Below are 18,317 nucleotides of genomic sequence, written 5' to 3'. Positions count from 1 at the left end.
TCTGACTGGAGTGAGATAAAATCTTAGAGTACTTTTGACTTGCACTTCTGTTCACTTCCTTAGCCCATTTAATGATTTGGTTATTTGTTGGGGTTTCTTTTTGGTATTAAGTTTTTGAGTTCTTTATATATCCTAGATATTAGTGCTCTATTTGATGTGCATGTAGTAAAACTTTGCTACAATTCTGTAGGCTATTTACCTCACTTATTGTTTCATTTGCTGAGAAGAAGCTTTTCAGTTTGAATCCATTCCATTTATTGATTCTTTTTTTCCCTCCATTCACTTTCTTTTTTTAATTTTTTTATTAGTTGCTCAAAACATTACAATGATCTTGACATATCATACATTTGATTCAAGTGGGGTATGAATTCTTTTTTTCCACCTGTGCAGATTGCAGTATCACATTGGTTTCATAGCCACATTTATACATACAGCCATATTAGTGTCTATTGTATTTTGCTACCCTTCCTATTTCACCCTCCCCTCCCTTCCCCTCCCATCACCTCTCTCTACCCACTCTATGACACTTTTCTCTCTCTTTTTTTCTTCCTCAAACCATCTTATATGCAATTTTGCATAACAATGGGGGTCTCCTTCCATCTTCTGTGTGATTCCCCTTCTATTTCCAATTCCCATGCATCTCTCATCCCTCTTTAATGATAATCTTCTTCTCATGCTCTTCCTCCCTGCTCTGTTTTGAGTCACTCCCCTTATATCAAAGAAGACATTCGGCACTTGCTCCTTAGGGATTGGCTAGCTTCACTCAGCATAATCTGCTCTAATGCCATCCATTTCCCTGCAAATTCCATGATTTTATTATTTTTTAGTGCTGAGTAATATTCCATTGTGTATAATTTCCACATTTTTTTATCCATTAATCTATTGAAGGGCATCGTGATTGGTTCCACAGTCTAGCTATTGTGAATTGTGCTGCTATGAACATTGATGTAGCTGTATCCCTGTAATATGCTCTTTTAAGGTCTTTTGGGAATAGTCTGAGAAGAGGAATAGCTGGGTCAAATGGTGGTTCCATTCCCAGCTTTCCAAGGAATCTCTATACTGCTTTCCAAATTGGCTGAACCAATTTGCAGTCCCACCAGCAATGTACAAGTGTACGCTTTTCCCCACATCTTCACCAGCACTTATTAATGTTTGACTTCACAATGGCTGCCATACTTACTGGAGTGAGATGGTATCTTAGAGTTGCTTTAATTTGAATTTCTCTGATTGCTAGTGATGATGAGCATTTTTGTGTATTTGTTGATTGATTGTACATCCTCCTCTGAGAAATGTCTGTTCAGATCCTTGTCCCATTTTTTGATTGGGTTATTTGTTTTCTTGTTGTTTAATTTTTTGAGTTCTTTGTATACTCTGGAGATTAGAGCTCTATCTGAAGTGTGAGGGGTAAATATTTTTTCCCAGGATGTAGGCTCCCTATTTACCTCTCTTATTGTTTCTCTTGCTGAGAAAAAAACTTTTTAGTTTGAGTATGTCTCATTTGTTGATTCTTGATTTTAATTCTTGTGCTATAGGTGTCCTATTAAGGAATTTGGAGCCTGACCCCACGAAATTGAGATTAGAGCCAAATTTTTCTTCTATCAGATGCAGAGTTTCCAGTTTTATCTATAGCTCCTTGATCATTTTGAGATAACTTTTGTGCATGGTGAGAGAAAGGGATTCAGTTTCATTTTGTTGCATATGGATTTCCAGTTTTCCCAGCACCATTTGTTGAAGATGCTATCCTTTCTCCATTGCATGCTTTTAGCACCTTTGTCTAATATAAGGTAGTTGTAATTTTGTGGATCGGTCTCTGTCTCCTCAATTCTGTACCATTGGTCTACCCACCTGTTTTGGTACCAATACCATGCTGTTTTTGTTACTATTGCTCTGTAGTAAAGTTTAAAATCTGGTATCGCTATACCGCCAGTTTCACTCTTCCTGCTTAGAATTGCTTTTGCTATTCTGGGTCTTTCTTTTCCAGATGAATTTCATGATTGCTTTTTCTATTTCTACGAGAAATGCCATTGGGATTTTGATTGGGATTGTATTAAACCTATACAGTACTTTTGGTAATATGGCCATTTTAATGATGTTAGTTCTGCCTATCCATGAACAAGGTATATCTTTCCATCTTCTAAGGTCTTCTTCTATTTCTCTATTTAGTGTTTTGTAGTTTTCTTTGTGTAGGACTTTCACCTCTTTTGTTAGGTTAGTTCCCAAGTATTTTAATTTTTTTGAGGATATTGTGAATGAAGTGGTTGTTCTCATTTCCATTTCAGAGGATTTGTCGCTGATATACAGAAACGCCTTTGATTTATGCATGTTGATTTTATATCATGCCACTTTGCTAAATTCATTTATTAGCTCTAGTAGTTTCTTTGTAGAACCTTTTGGGTCTGCTATGTATAGGATCATGTCATCGGCAAATAGTGCTAATTTAAGCTCTCCTTTTCCTATCTTTATGACTTTAATTTCTTTCATCTGTCTAATTGCTCTGGCCAGTATTTCGAGAACTATATTGAATAGAAGTGGTGAGGAAGGGCATCCCTGTTTTGTTCCAGATTTTAGAGGGAATGCCTTCAATTTTTCTCCATTCAGAATGATGCTAGCCTGAGGCTTAGCATAGATAGCTTTTACAATGTTGAGGTAAGTTCCTGTTATCCCTAGTTTTTCTAGTGTTTTGAACATAAAGGGATGCTGTACTTTGCTGAATGCTTTTTCTGCATCTATCGAGATGATCATATGGTTCTTATCTTTAAGTCTATTGATGTGGTGAATAACGTTTACTGATTTCCGTATATTGAACTAGCCTTGCATACCAGGAATGAATACTACTTGATCATGGTGCACAATTTTTTGATGTGGTTTTTGTATCCGATTTGTCAGAATTTTATTGAGGATTTTTTCAGCTAAGTTCATTAGAGATATTGGTCTGTAGTTTTCTTTCTTTGAAGTGTCTTTGTCTGGTTTCAGAATCAGGGTGATGTTGGCCTCATAGAATGAATTTGGAAGAGCTCCCTCTTTTTCTATTTTCTGAAATAACTTGAAAAGTATTGGTATTAATTCTTCTTTAAAGGTTTTTTTAAAACTCCAATGTATACCCATCGGCTTTTCTTGGTTGGTAGTTTTTTGATGGCTTCTTCTATTTCCTCCATTGATATTGGTCTGTTTAAATTGTGTGTCCTCCTTACTCAATCTGGGCAAATTATATGACTTAAGAAATTTTTCAAAGTCTTCACTATCTTCTATTTTATTGGAATATAGGATTTCAAAATAATTTCCAATTATCTTCTGTATTTCTGTAGCTTCTGTTGTGATATTGCCTTTTTCATCCTGTATGTTAGTAATTTGAGTTCTCTGTCTTCTTCTCTTCATTAGCATGGCTAAAGGTGTGTCAATCTTATTTATTTTTTTTTTTTGAAGAACCAACTTTTAGTTTTATCAATTTTTTCAATTGTTTCTTTTGTTTCAATTTCATTGATTTCAGCTCTGATTTTGATTATTTCTTGCCTTCTGCTACATTTGTTGTTGTTTTGCTCTTCTTTTTCTAGGGTTTTGAGGTGAAGTGTGAACTCATTTATTTGTTGGTTTTATCTTTTTTTTTTTTTTTTTTTTTTTTGAGGAATGAACTCCAGGCAATGAATTTTCCTCTTAGAACTGCTTTCATTGTGTCCCATAGATTCCGATATGTTGTGTTTGTATTTTCATTTATCTCTAAGAATGTTTTGATTTCTTCCTTTATGTCTTCTGTAACCCATTGATCATTCAGTAACATATTCCTCATTTTCCAAGTGATGTAGGATTTTTCCTTCCTTCTTTTATCATTGATTTCCAGTTTCATTCCATTATGATCAGATAAGATGCATGGTATTATCTCCACACCTTTATATTTACTAAGGATTGCCCTATGGCATAATATATAGTCTATTTTTGAGAACGATCCATGTGCTGCTGAGAAAAAAGTATATCCACTTAATGATGGTTGATATATTCTATATATGTCAGTTAAGTCTAGGTTATTGATTGTGTTATTGAGTTCTATAGTTTCTTTATTCAACTTTTGTTTGGAGGATCTGTCCAATGGTGAGAGAGGTGTGTTGAAGTCACCCATAATTATTGTGTTGTGGTCTATTTGATTCTTGAATTTGAGGAGAGTTTGTTTTATGAACTTTGCAGCACACGATTATTCGGTGCATAAATATTGATAATTGTTATGTCTTATTGGTGAATGGTTCCTTTTAACAGTATATAATGTCCTTCCTTATCCCTTTTGATTAACTTAGTCTTGAAGTCAATTTTATTCGATATGAGGATGGCCACCCCTGCTTGCTTCCGAGGACCGTGTGTGTAGTATGATTTTTCCCAACCTTTCACCTTCAGCCTGTGTATGTCTTTTCCAATCAGATGTGTCTCCTGAAGGCAGCATATTGTTAGATCTGTTTTTTAAATCCACTTACCAGCCTATGTCACTTTATTGGTGAGTTTAAGCCATTAACGTTTAGGGTTACTATTGACATATGGTTTGTACTTCCAGTCATGTTTGATTATTTATCTTTTTTTATAATTTGGTTTGTTTCTCCATGATTAGCTTTCCCCACACACACACTCTCTTGCTTTACTGAGGTACTTCCCCCTGTTGGTTTTGGTTGTTGTTTTTCATTTCTTCCTTGTGTAGTATTTTGCTCAAGATGCTTTGCAATGCTGGTTTTCTGGCTGCGAATTCTTTTAACTTTTGTTTATCATGAAAGTTTTTATTTCATTGTCGTACCTGAAGCTTATTTTGCTGGATACAAAATTCTTGGTTGGCATCCATTGTCTTTCAGTGTTTGAAATACGTTGTTCCAGGATCTTCTTGCTTTCAGTGTGTGATGAAAAATCAGCCGTTAACCTTATGGGTTTACTCCTGAATGTATTCTGTCTCCTTTCTCCTGTAGCTTTTAATATTTTTTCTGTGTTCTGTATATTGGATATCTCCATAACAATGTGTCTTGGTGTTGGTCTACTGTGATTCCGTATGCTCAGTGTCCTGTATGCATCTATAATTTGTACATCCGTTTCCTTTTTTATATCTGGAAAGTTTTCTAAAATTATTTCATTCAACAGATTTCTCATTCCCTTGGTTTGGACCTCTATACCTTCCTCTATCCCGATGACTCTTAAGTTTGGTTTTTTTGTTATCCCATATCTCTTGGATGTTTTTCTCTTGTTTTTTTACCAGCCTTTCTGAGTTGGCTAGACTCTTTTCAAGATGATATATTTTGTCTTCATTGTCTGACATTCTGACTTCTACTTGCTCCACTCTGCTAGTGATACTCTCATTTGAGTTTTTAATTTGGTTTATAGTTTCCTTCATTTCTAGGATTATTGTTTGTTTTTATAATCTCTATCTCCTGGTAAAGTTGCTTATTTTCTTCTTGAATCTGTTTATGTAATTCATTTTCAATGTGTTCTTTCATTGTTTGAATTTGCTGTCTCATGTCCTCTTTAAGATTCCATTCCATGTGTATAAGGTATTCCTTGAGTTCTTTATTTGACCATTTTTCTGATGCCTCTAGGTTCTCCTGTAGATTTAGGCTGTCCTGCATTGTTTGTACTCCTTTTCTTCCTTGCTTTTTCATGCTGCTCATGTTACTTCTGGTTCTGTTTGACTGCTGAGTTACAGTTTACTGCTATAAATTTATTTTGGTTTTGTGTATCTCTGGAGTCTCTCCTTTGTGATGGGAGACTATGACTAGAGATGATGAATTTTGTTGCACTTTAAAGCAGATTCATTCATTTCATAAAATGCATATGGATTCTGGTGGCATATAGCAATCTGTGATTTGGTCTTGGGACTTATATTTAGGTCGAGTGATGTGATGGTATAGAGGTTCGTATATCTTGTCAACCTTGGAAGATTGCTCTACTGACGAGGGATATTAACAGGAGAATGGTCCGGAGTATTTGGAGGTAGCTAGGGAATTGGTAGCACTATATAACACCTCGGAACATTTACATATACACATTTAGTAAATTACACATAGACAGCGTTGTAATGCTTGGGAGGAAAGGTATTAGAAGGGGAGGGAAGAAGTCGCTAAAGAGAATGAGAGTAAACAGGTAGAATTCAAGAAAAGGGGAATAAGGAAATTGAAAAGAAATGAAAAGCCAAAAAAAAATAAAATTAAAATTAAAATTAAAAAAATAAAAATAAATTTTAAAAATGCAATCTTAGAGTTCGAATAACTTCTCTTCCAGTAGGTGGGGCTGTGCCCACCAGGCCAAGATTTTCCTCTCAATATGCAGGAACCAATCCCTGTGAGGTGGCTCCTCCTCCCCTACTGGGCGGCTCTCTAATCCTGGGTGCCCAGAGCCTTTCCTGGTCTCCAGTCACTTTCCCACTTTTCCTCCAGCCAGGCCCCACTCACCTGTGACATTCACCACAAAACTGGCTACACGCTGCATCAGCCACTACCAGGAGCCCTATTTTCTTGAATGACTGGGCACACTCTCTGTGTTTGCCATTCCCCCAGACCCTAAGGTTGTGGAGCGTGGGTTGGGAGCCATCAACTTATTCTGCCTGCCCTCAGGTAGCCATGCCCCTGGGAGCTGGTGCAAGAGACCTCAGTTGTCAGCGCTGGTGGGAGTGGTAGCTGGGGATCATGTGCCGCTCCTGACTCCCTGGGTCTGACAATCGCGCTCACGGGAGAGCTGGGGGTGGGGCTTGATATTCCCCCCTGTGTGGAGAGGAAGGGCCCGGGGGTCACACACCTGCAGACACCAGTTTCAATGAAGCTATACCCTCTGCCAAATTCTGTGACCTCAGTTCTCTACCATGGTGGTGTCCAATGCGAAGGGTGGCCGTTCATTCCCTTTGCCGGGTGTCCGATGTGAAGGGTGGTTCCAGTCTGGCTCTCCCAGGTCCTGTCTCAATCCTGAGCCTGCTGCCTATGAAGGCTCAGTTGGTATCACCTCAAAAGGTTCATGGAGGAACCGATGAGTTGTTTCTCTACTCAGCGGGAGCATTTGTAGCTCCTAAAATGCAGCAACAGTGCACTATTTGAGTTACCCCCAATGCACACTCCTGGTTTAGGAAGGATGGAGCAGGACTCTGCCTTCTTGTTTGCGCTCTCAGTTCATACACTAATGTCCTCTTCTCTGTCAAAGTCATGTCTCGCTGCTGTCATTATTCTGCTCTTGGTGCTTTGCTGTTCAAAATGCCTCCCAGGTGTGGTGTTAGGTGCTGTCCAGTGTCCCTGAGAACCCTTCGGTTCTGATATGTCTTACTAGGAGAATACATGCGTGTGAGGAGCTTTGAGAGGTTTGTGTCACAGCATTGATGGTGATGATCTCAGAGCTGATGAAAGAACCCACAGGGTGCATTGAACAATAGCTTTGTTCCCAGAACAGGGTCTGTGTGGTTGGTGAAAAGGCTGTGATTAGTTTTGATCAGGGTTGTTGGGGCCTAACTGAATTTCTCATGAGAGCAATGGGACGGTATTTACTAAGTCAGCATTTGCGGTGACTTTAAAGAACATAGCAACTGTGAGGAGTTAAAATAGTTTCTCTCTCTTTGAGGGTGTAGTTGAGGCTTGGTGTGATGGTGCACACCTGTAATCCTAGTGACCCAGTATTAAACCACGATGCAAAGAAAAGACCACCAACTTGAATTGTGAATCAAATTAAAGCAAGCTTATCTTTGTGTACACAGGAACTGGCCAGGACTATCTCTCCCAAAACCCCGGGCTAGAGAGTAGCACCCCACTCTCTAGGACCACAGTTTTATAGCACAAACAGTTGCAAAGCGTGTGTCGTGAGAACTTATAGATAACAGGATTTTTACAAGCATAATACAAAGGAAGATAGTAAGTTAATAATCTACATGGATTAACATTTCAAAGTAGGGAATAAATTTTGACCCCAACATCAGAATTTATGAGGCATCACTGAGGTTTTAGAGAGGGTTGTTATCTGGTCAGGGAAAGCCAGGCATGGTGAGTTCAAGGCATGGGCAGGAATCCCATATATGTTTAGAAATTGCAGTAATTTATAGTAAAACAGAAATTAACTTTTCATGACTTTGTGATGATATGGCTCCCAATCTTAAAATGGAATTAGGCTGGGTTCATCACAAGGAGCCCAAGTCAGGAGAATCTCAAGTTCTAAGCCAGCCTGGACAATGTAGCAAGACCGTGCCTCAAGTTAAAAAATTAAAATTGCTATGAACATAGTTCAGTTTAATTCCCCGGGTTCAATAAGCAGAAATAAAGAAAAACAAAGAGTGCTATTAAAAAGAATATTCAGAGTGGTATTATTTTTGTATTATAGAAGTATAATGAAACAACAAAATTTGCTTACATTTACTTTGTATGATGGTATACATATATATGTGGTATGTATATGTCATATATATAAGATATATATATATATATATATATATATATATATATATATATATATATATATATATATACACATATACATATATATATTTCAGGTATATAGGAGGCATATGTATACTACATACAAAATGATAATCATAATAAGGCTCTTAGAATGTGAACTCTGGAAATTTTGAGCCCACAGAATTATGTGGAACAGAAATGGATTGAGGTTGGCTGGGGTCAATAAGTTCTGGTCACCTACTGCCCAGCATGTAGACTGCACTCCAGGGCATTGTATACTTGATGGTTGCAGAGGGAAGATCCTAAATTTTCTCACCACAGACATAAAAAAAATAATGATAAATATGTGAAGTGGTAAATGTGCTAATGTGTCTGAATGTCTCCTGCTTCTTCTTCATATCTCTGTCCTCTGGATAGAACGTAACATCCTAGTGTTCTGTTGAATACTAGTGCTGAGAGAGGGGACCTTGCCTTATCCCTGATCTTAGATGCATTGATTTCAGTCTCTCCATTGATCATGGTTTTTGTTCTTCATTTGGTGAATTTGATGTATTATATTGATTGATTGTTGTAAGTTGCACCATCCTTGCATCCCATTTATAAATCCCACTTTCTCAAGCGTATTACTTTTTTTTAATGTGCTGTCCAATTCAATTTTCTTTTTTTCCCAGGATTTTTGCATTACTAGTCCCTTGGGGATATGGATCTTTAGTTTTCTTTTCTTGTTATGTCCTTCCTTGTGGTTTCAGGGCAATTATTGCCTTCTCAGAATGAAGTTTGGGACGGCTACTTTCTCTTCAGTTCTTCAAAAGAGTTTGAGACAGATTGCTTTAAACTCTGGAAATGTTTTCTAGAATTATCTAGTAAGTCATCTCTCTAGATTAATTTTTCAAAGGGAAGATTTGCCAATCAAAAACATCTTTCTAAAAGATTAAACTATCAAAGTTTTGTTTCACATGATTTGGAAAAATATCATGTTAAGGTAAGCAGAATTCTCTCACAGAAGCATGTGAAGTGCTGCCTCTTCATGCCAGGAGCTGAGTTCTCCCTCTGGCAGCACAATTAGCCCAACATCTTCAGTACTTTCTCTTCTTTCGTGGTGCATTGCTCTTGCAACATGCTTTGGGGCACTAATTTTCCCAGTTCTTTTGGCCACCTAATTTCCCCAAAGATACTGCCTGCATCAGACACCTGAGGCTTACATCAGATGCCTCTGGGTATTGCTTGCTAGGTGCACCAGGGTTCATGTGGGAGGGTTGTTCAGGAGGCAGAACTCTGAAGATGAGCTCCCAGAGGTTATCTGCCATCTCCTTAGCTTAATGAGTCTCATGACTATTCTTCAAAAAATTCATTTGCCAGATTCCAAAACTTTCCCTCATTTTTGCAGCCATTGCTTATCTCTATGATTTGCTCATTATTGTGCCTCTGTCCTGTGTGGCCCTCTAACTATGCCCAGAGGGGGTTAGAAGTGCTTGCTCTGAGTACAGGCTGTCTGCAACTTTCCAGGGCTGGAATCTAAAAATCTCACCATGAAGACCAGTGTTGAAAATATTTTCCCTTAAGCTCCTCTCCAGAAGTTTGATAGTTTCAGGCCTTACTTTTATGTCACTTATCCATTTCAAGATGATTATACATGTGATGTAAGAAAAGGAGCCAATTTCATCCTTTCACTTGTGGATATTCCTTTTTACTTAGCAATGTCTGGAAGAGACTCCTCTTTCTCAATGTGTCTTCTTGGTGCCCTTGTTGAGATTCTTTCTACCTGACCACATATATTTGGATGATTTCTTAGCTCTGTGTTCCATTTATTTAGGTTCCTAGTTTTGTGCCTGTGTTATACTGTCAATTGCTATGGCTTTGTAAAAATATCTTAAATTAGAAAGTGTAATGCCTCCGACTTTGTTTTTCTTTCTCAGCGTCGCTATGAACATTTCAAATTTTTGTGGCTCCAAAATTTTTTTTTCCATTTTTTTTTTGTGAAGAATGTTTCTGAGATTTAATAAAGACTCCATCAAATCTAGATTTATTCAGGTAGCATGGATATTTTAACCATATAAATTCCATATAATAACAATGAACATATGGTATATTTCCATTTATTTATGCCTTCTTTACTTTTTTTCACCAATGCTTAGTTTTGAGTGTACAAATCTTTCATTTCCTTGCTTAATTGATTTCTACAGTTATTTTTATGCAATCAAATGTGTGGTTATTCTCTTGATTTCCTTTTCTCCTAGGTAATTATTTGTGTAGAGAATTACTACTGACTTTTGTATGTTGATTTTTTCCAATTTTTTAAAATTAATTAATTAATTTGTTCTAAATTGTTATACATAACGGTAGAATGCATTTCAGTTCATAGTATACAAAAGGAGCAAAATTCTTCATTTCTTTGGTGGTACACAAAGTAGAGTCACACCATTCATGTCTTCATACATGTACCTAGGATAATGATGTCCATCTCATTCCCCCATGGTATGTTGATTTTGTATCATGTACTTTCCTGAATTTATTTATTAGTTCTAAATTTTTTGGTGCCTTTGAAATGTTCTACATATAAATTATGTTATCCACAAATAGAAATCATTTTATATCTTTCTTTTTGATTGGGATGACTTTTATTCCTTTTTCTTTTCTGATACTTCTTCCTAGTTCTTCCAGTACTCTGGGAGGTAGAGCTGTGAGAGTGGGATTCCCTGTGCTGTAGTGCAGTATCCAGCCTTATGTTAAAGTCTTTAATACAGTTGAGTTGGTACATCAAGGAAGTGCTGGGAATTTTCAGTGCTATTCTGCATGTAGAAATCTGGTTGTCCATATACCACTCTTAATCCTCATACTAATATTTCAGAACTTGTTTGTATTATAACTGCATTTTTAAAAGGGGTTTTGGTTTGTTTGTTTGTTTGTTTGTTTAGTGGTGTGGGAATTGAACCAAGGGTCTTGTGCATGTAAGGCAAACATTTAATCTACTGAGGTATATCCCTAGTCCCTGAAAGAAAAAAAAGTTTTGAATGCTGTCATGCATTTCACTTTCTATTAATACAAATGTGTCTTTTCACATATTTCTACATGTATAACATTCTTCTGTTATTTTTTTTTTTGATGTTCATTCACTTTAGGCTTGTGAAGCCCTGATGTCCTCTTTATCTATTTCCTTATGATATATGTCTTCTCTCAAATAAGACCAAAGAACATTTTATATTTTAAAATAATATATTAATCCAATTGTTTATAAGGTGTTTTAAATATACTTTTATATATTAGGATTGTGTTTGACTTTATATTATTTATTCTTCTTTTGTGTGTGCATTTTTGTGCATTATAATTTTGCGTTCTAGTGGGACACATTGTTACATATTCACACATGCACACACTATAACAATATAATTGGCCAATATCATTCCTCAGTACTTCCCTTTTTCCTCCCCTCCTCCCTCCCCATGCAAACTTTACTGATCTCATTTCTATTTTTAGGAGACTCCCCATCTTTTCTGTCTACTTCCACTTATACACTTGACCTTCTGAGTTTGACTTATTTTACTTAACATAATGATCTCAAGTTTCATTCATTTTCCTACAAATAACACAATTTCATTGTTCTTAGTGGCTGAGTAAAACATCATTGTATACATACAACACATTTTCTTTATCCATTCTTCCATGGATGGACACCTAGGCTGGTTCCATATTTGGAAGCTGTTTTGAATCGTGCTGCTATAAACATGGGTCTGCATGTATCCCTATAGTCTGATGACTTTAATTCTTTATAAATACTGGGGAGTGGTATAGTTAGGTCAAATGGTGGCTCCATGCCCAGTCTTTCATGGAACCTCCATACTGACTCCCATAGTTGTTATACTAATTTACAGTCCCACCAACAGTGTAAAAGTGTTCCTTTCCTCACTTCCTCTCCAACATTTATTATTATTTGAACTCTGCATGATTCCTCTGTGTATCTCACCTACAGGAATATCTTTATGTCACTTGAACATCTCTATCAGTTTTCTTAATGCTCAAGTCTTCAACTACCTATGTGTGGAATACCTTTCCATTCAACTGTGCCTACTGTGACTTCTTTCTGCAGTATTTTGTAATTTTCTGTACACAAGCCTGTCACCTCCTTGTCCAAGTTAATTCCTGAATGTTTTATTGTCATGTCCTTGATTAATAGAGTTGCTTCCTTGGGGTCCATTTACAGACCCCACCTAAGTGGTTTGAAGCCCAGCTGAACTTATTGACTTTGGCCTGAGTGAAGCCAGCCTTTCTCATGTTGCTGTGGAGATGAGGCAGCTGGTTTCCCATCTCACCGAGCCCAAATCCAACACCCCCACAGCTGCTGGCCAGCTCTATACAGTGAGATATACAAGTGCTCCCTTTGCTGAGTTTTCTTTACATTAGCCAGTTCCCTGAGAAAGACTACAAATAATGCCTGTGGACCTTGATGAAGGCAGAGTCCCATGGTTTCTCTCCCCAAACTTAACTCTTTCTACCTGTCACCTCCAACTCTCAGTTGTCACCTCTGACATCTCTGGGACATGAGCGTAGGAGAACAGTACATTTCTTCTGTGTAGTGCGCTGGGCTTTTGCTTCCTCCTCTTCCCTCTGTCTGACACACCTGAACCTGATGTTCTCCAGTCAGAGCTCCTCCAGGGAGTGCCCACCTTGGCCTCTGGCCACTGTCAAGAGAGAGACCTCAAATCCACATTGGAAGGAAATCAGAGCAAAAGACAATCGTGTTTATTCTTTTTGTTGCTACTACCAATGGATTGTTTTCTTTATCTCTTCCAATTGCTCATAGTTATGTTATAGAAATCACTGTCTTATTTCTATGGTTTTGTATTCTGCATCTTAGCTGCACTCATTTATTAATTATAGCAGTTTATTGAGAAAACTTCATGATTTTTTTAAACAGATAAGATCATGCTATTGGTAAATTAAGATAATTTTGTCAGTTATTTTGTTAGATGTCTTTTATTTATTTTTATTTAATTCATTATTCTGGCTGTGACATACAGTTCTTCATTAATTGAAAGTAGTGAAAGTAGGAAATTTTTCTTGTTCTGATATTAGAAAGAAACTTTCAGACATTCATCATTGGTCATTGTCTTTGCTTTGAAATTTACTGTAAGACTCTGACTGTTCTACAGTAAATCCTTCTTATTATTCCTGCTATTCAAATTCTTTCCCTGTTCCTATTGTTTCCCTAAGTGGATTCCCATTTCCTTCAATTTCCAGTTTAATAGCCTATCATGAAACTATACTGAGTTTTACAGAGTGCCTCTTCTCCACCAGGGGAGAGGATCATCAGTGATTTTTCTCCCTTATTCCTGCTAGCATGTATTGTGACATGATAGATTATGTTTGTGTATGGGCATTGAAACTCTTGCATTTAGGGATAAGTGCCTGTTATTTATGCTGTGTAACACTTTCCATGTGCTTTTAAACTATGAAGCATATTATTAAGCATACCTCAATGTTTTATGAGTACAATTTAGTTATTCCTATGTTGGGTTTATTATGACATAGTCATACAAGCATGGAACATAATTTACTCTAATCCAGTCCCCAGTGCCTCCTCTTTCCCTCCTCTCCTCCCTCCCTCATTCCCCTTCCTCTCCTCTTCTGATGCTCCTTCTATATATGTATCTTTTAAATTGATCTTCATAGATATCCATAAAGGTAGAATTCACTGATATACTCATATATATAGACAGGACAATTTGATCAATTCATTCCACCATTTTTCTCTTTTCCCCATCCTTCTTCCCTTTTCCTCATCCCCTTTCCTCTATTCCACTGATTTCCCTGCTTTGTTGATGGGATTCCTAATTTTTTTTTCCTAATTCTGCTCTTCCACACATGAGGAAAAGCACTCAACCCTTGATTTCTGAGTCTGTCTTCTTCACTTAGCATGATGTTCACTAGTTCCATCCATTTACCTGAAAGGGCCATGATCTCATTCCTCTTTATGGCTGAGTCAAACCCACTGTGTGTTTGTACTGTATTTTCTTAATCCATCATCTACTGACAGGCTTCTGGGCCAGACAGAGCCATTTATTGTAGGACAACAGAGGTATTTATACATTCCACACAGCTTATCTAATTAACATAAACTAGATACAGCAGTCAACCAATAAGGAATCTCCACACTTAATGGCTCGCTGGCATTACTTCACAAACCACTCCCTCTGGCAAAATGCCAGGCGCCATCCTGACTTGTTTACAGACTCTAACACTAAACTCACCTCCTGGCAGCCCACAGGGAGACAGAGTGGAGGAGACCCCTGGGGCCATCTGACGCCAGATCCTGGACTTGATATACTGCATGTGGGTCAGGAACAGAAAGCTGGGATGTGAAGTCTGTTTTCAAGATGAGAGGCATGCTGCGGAGGAGCACAGTTACCAGGTCACTTCTTCAAACTTTTTTATGGCTGGGCACACAGGTGGCCTGCCACTCAGGAGGCTGAGGCAGGAGAATGCAAGTTGGAAGCCTGGGCATTGCAGAGACCCTGTCTCAAAGTCAAAATCAGAAAGGATGGGGGAAGCAACTCAGAGATAGAGTGTCTCTCTATTCAATTTCAGGAAAAAAGAGCTGTTCTTGAAGGCATCTGGGGGCAGGTAAGTTATGGACACTGAGAGGCCTGTGGAGCCTGGCCACCTGCATTCAGGTCCTGTTCCGGCTATGTGAGGTGGGCTGTGTACTCAGATTTCCTGCAAGGCACTCCCTCCCTGTTATAAAGATGTAAGTATTATGTATAAATACCACTGCAAATTGCATATTTATAAAACTATGTACTTTATCATGTGGCATATTACAGGTAGATCTTAGCATAGATATAAGTTATAGTAACACTTGGAAAGACTCAGATTATGGCTGGTAGAGGTTAAGCACTCAGGATCTCAGTTTCCCAGTAGTGAATTTCTCCTTTGGCGAGCCTTCCACAATGCAGACCTTCCCAAGTCCCCTTACTCTGAAGAAAAGGAGCAGCAGCCATCACAGGGAGCTCAGAGTCCAGGAGGGTGAGCTCCATAAACTGGACACATCCTCCTCACATGGACCTTAGGAGTCAATTTCTGAGTTATTCATATTGAAGAGGGGAACAGTAGACATTAAAATTATTTTGGAGCCCAGAAATATTTTCAGAAACTTCCAAAAATATAAGAAGCCTCCACATCATTTCAATTAGAATCCACTTTAGCTGTTCTTTCTGAATTGATTCAATTATAATATTTTCTGAATATGTTGGGTGATCAAAGATGGGTGGGTGTGTGCATGCTTCCAAAGGCACTGTGGGGTCTTCCTGTCCACTGGGAGCCCAGCCAGAGAAGCCAGGGGCACCAGCCCTGGGCAGGCTGTGGGTGCTTCCAGGGACAGAGGAGGGCTTTCCCCAAGCACATCCTTCTAACTGCACATCAGCAATGCCAGGACGTTCTTAGCAGGAGCCATGAAGTTTTGTTTTATGTTACGTTAATCAAGGCAGCACGGAAAAATCACATGTGCACCCAAAGCTGCTGCTCACCCTCCCTGAGGCGAGGACACTCTGCAGCCCTGCTCCTCTGTCTCCCATTAGCACAGGAGTCTCCTACAGCCCTGGGCCTGGGACAGCTAGGTCGGGAAGAGGGAGGCAGTGGGAAAGAGGCAGAGACACCATGAGGCCAGCAGGGACTGTCCCTCTCACTCCCTCCCAGTTTGGGAGCAAATGGGAGAATTTCATCCCCAGGGCTCTGCAGCCAGCTCTCTGTTCTGCCCTCTGTTCTCCCTCACCTGTTGAAGAGCACATCTGACCTTCCATGAATTTTTTCCTCCTTATTTTGTGCTTTCTCTTTCTCTCTCACGCCTGGTGTGACCCTGTCCTGCCAACCTCTTGCGATGGCGCCCTCGTGTGCTCTTAAAAGTAGCATCCTCACTTGGTTCCCTGTCCCTCAAACTCCCAGCTGGCAAGTTGCTGAATGTGGACAGCAGCTGTGCGAGGGATGAGCCTCTCTGCAGCCCTGCAGCAGGCCCTGGTGCCCTTGCTGAGGCAGGACAGGTGAGAACTCCTCTCTCAGCCTCCGCTCCTTCTCGCCAGCTCCCACCTCCTCCTCCAGCACCTCTCAGACCTCCGCCTCAGCACATACCCCTGAGGAGCAGAGCTTGAAGGATCTTCCCCTTTCCTCTGCTCTCTACACCAGATCCTCTTTGTTTCCTCCCAACTCATGACACACTGGCTGCCTGCCCTTGCCTGGCCCCCTGGGTGCCACGATACATGCTTATTCCAGGTACTGTTTAGGAAATTATTCTATTACCACTTATCAGAGAATTAAAATGTAATTCCCACGTAGTTGTTTTGAGACAAGTGACTGGATCTCCAGAAGGAATAGGGGCTCTTGCTGAGAATTTATTTTGACAGCTGGAAACGACAGAGTAAGTCTGTGTTTACTCAGGAGACAGAAGAAAAGTGGAAAGTGATGGGTACAAATATTTTTAAGAAAAAAAAATGAGAAGGTCTCCAGTAAAAGCCTCAGCACCAGCAGGCACCACGTCAATCTGAGTGGGCATCAGCACTCCTGCCCTGGGTCCGTCCCAGGGTTTATGATTCAGTAGATCTGGGAGGCAGGAGGCAAAAAGTCTTTTAGTGCAGAAGTTTTATCAAGAACAAAACAAAAAGCTTGGTGTGAATGATTAATAGCATTTTTCAGGAAAAACATTGTTGGCATTCACCAAATAAGCACTGGGTTAGGAACTGGTCAAGAGGGAGCCCTGGAGTGGCTGCTAGCCCTCACACAGGGATCCTGCCTAGGTTGGCTCCTCAGAACACACCTGGAAACATGGATGTTAAACTCACTTTGCAAAACAGCATCAGTGTCCCCAGTGCAATCTGCACTACAGCTCTGTGAAGGAGAGGGCCTTTCCTCCTCTGAGACATGGGAAGGAACAGAAAAGCAAACCAGAAGAGAGAGAGCGCTTGGTGGAGACATGCAGGTGTTTCCTACCCTCAGCCTGGTGACAAGCAGCCCACCTCCACTGACAGGTGAGGCTGGAAGGCTGTGGCACCCAGACTGACCCAAAGGGGAAAGCAGAACCAGCAGGCGGTTCTGAACAGAAGCGGGGAATTGGTGCCCCAACTGCCTAGGATTCACTGCAGTGTAGCCTGAAAGACAAGGGCACCCACTTTGAGGATTTTGGAAAGGATAAGAAGGCCTGTGTGTGCAAGAAATTAGTGTGGATATTACAGTAAACAGATCAGTGCTACCGAGCAGCAGGGTTTAGTAAACTATGACACGACAAAAAAATGAAGAGCATCTTTGCATTTCTCTTGTCTGTCTCTGGTGTATTATTCCCCTAAGATCTATCAAGTATTTTCACGAAGTATGGCTGTGAATATTAGGAATTGCTATCCAGGTAAGTGCTGAATAAGATAGATAGATAGATAGATAGATAGATAGATAGATAGATAGATAGTAAAATCAAGACTCTCATGTGAATATAAAACAAGCACAGGCTATGGAACCCAGAATGAATTCCTCCTGACTGTGTCTTCCTGCCCTTCCTGCCTCTTTGGGCCCACTCCTCCCCACTCTTCCCTGTCTCAGTGACACTATTCCACTCTCCTCTCCATGAGGTCAGTGTTACAGTTTTCACAAATAGTTGAGAACGTGTGGTGTTGTCTTCCTGTGTCTAGTAGGGTGACCTTAGCCTTCAACAGTCTGTAACATATTTCAAAATACTGAGAAGAGTCTAAATGTTACCACCCAACACATGGAAGTGATTCGTGTTGGAGAGAAGCAAATGCTGGTTACTAAATCATTACATATCACTCATACTGTGCCCCAAGATATGCACAGATACTGTGTCAATAAAAAGTGCAGGATAAAATTTGGTCTAGCTCATTAAATAAGGAGGGACTGGCAAGACATCACAAGTGGTTCAGAGGAGAAATCAAAGTGTCATAC

The sequence above is a fragment of the Marmota flaviventris genome, assembly GCF_047511675.1.
Source record: "Marmota flaviventris isolate mMarFla1 chromosome 5 unlocalized genomic scaffold, mMarFla1.hap1 SUPER_5_unloc_1, whole genome shotgun sequence".
Classification (NCBI taxonomy): Eukaryota; Metazoa; Chordata; class Mammalia; order Rodentia; family Sciuridae; genus Marmota; species Marmota flaviventris.
Note: the sequence above shows the minus strand (reverse complement) of the source record.